We start from the raw sequence: 1,051 nt of genomic DNA, 5'->3' as shown, positions 1-1,051 counted from the left end.
CGTCTGAACCACCCAAGTACACCAAAACGCCCCTTCACATCATCCAAGCACGAATTGAGAGGTTGAAGCAGAACTCGGATATCTTTGACGTTCAAGTCTCTACTCCACTTCAGATTTGTGAGCTTGAAATAGATAGTGAAGGGAACAGAGTAGAAGGAGGATCAGCAGTTTCAATCACTTCATCTGATCAATCACCACCACATACCCCACATTCACCACACCTTGAATCACCCAACGCCCCTCTCCCTTTGCTTTCACCACCACCACCACCAATGGCTCTCACCATAAGGCAACTCTCTACATCTGTCATCCCACCTGGGGGAGTGCCAACCTGCATAACCTACCCTGCTGCAGCTGAGGGATTTACAGCTGATTTTGAGTTGAAGTCTGGGTTGCTTCATCGTCTTCCTACATCCCATGGACTCTCTATGGAAGATCCCAACAACCACTTGATGGAATTTCAGTTCATATGCACTAGCATGAAGCCTCAAGGAGCTGATGAGCATATTTTGAAGTTAAAGGCCTTCCCATTTTCGTTGGCTGACAAGGCAAAGCAGTGGCTTTATGAGTTGCCTAGTGGACGGATCACATCTTAGGGAGACATGATGAAGGCGTTTCTTGAGAAATACTTTCCTACATCTCGCATCATCATGCTTAGGAAGAAGATAAGTGGAATCCAACAAGGGCAAGATGAGTCCTACGCAGATTACTATGAAAGGTTCAAGTCTCTCACCACTCAATGCCCTCAACATGGCATGAAGAATGAGACCTTGCTCACTTGTTTCTATGATGGGCTCACTAACTTGGAAAGAGACATGCTAGATGCAGCTTCTGGTGGATCTTTTGTTGACAAGGAGCCTGCGGCTGGAATGATCCTTATTGAGAATAGGGCCTTGAATCAACAACAATATGGAAGCTCTAGGCCCAAAACCACCATCACACGTGAAAAGGTCCATGAGGTAAGTGCTTTGGCTAAAATGGAAGATAAAATTAACAAACTTACTTCTCTTGTGTCTCAGGGAACTCATGGACAAGTCATGGTGTGTGGAGT

General features: G+C 45.7%; 1 non-coding gene across 1 annotated transcript; it reads right to left on the bottom strand.

Moving 5' to 3' along the window:
* Positions 1–650: 650 nt before the first annotated feature.
* Positions 651–757, bottom strand: LOC133741644 (small nucleolar RNA R71). The gene has a single exon (XR_009862077.1). It is a non-coding gene; the product is annotated as a small nucleolar RNA R71 (small nucleolar RNA).
* Between the last annotated feature and the right edge of the window lie 294 nt (positions 758–1,051).

The sequence above is a fragment of the Rosa rugosa genome, chromosome 3 (genome assembly GCF_958449725.1).
Source record: "Rosa rugosa chromosome 3, drRosRugo1.1, whole genome shotgun sequence".
Lineage (NCBI taxonomy): Eukaryota > Viridiplantae > Streptophyta > Magnoliopsida > Rosales > Rosaceae > Rosa > Rosa rugosa.
The sequence above is the reverse complement of the archived record's forward strand: the minus strand, read 5'-3'. Positions and strand labels throughout refer to the sequence as shown.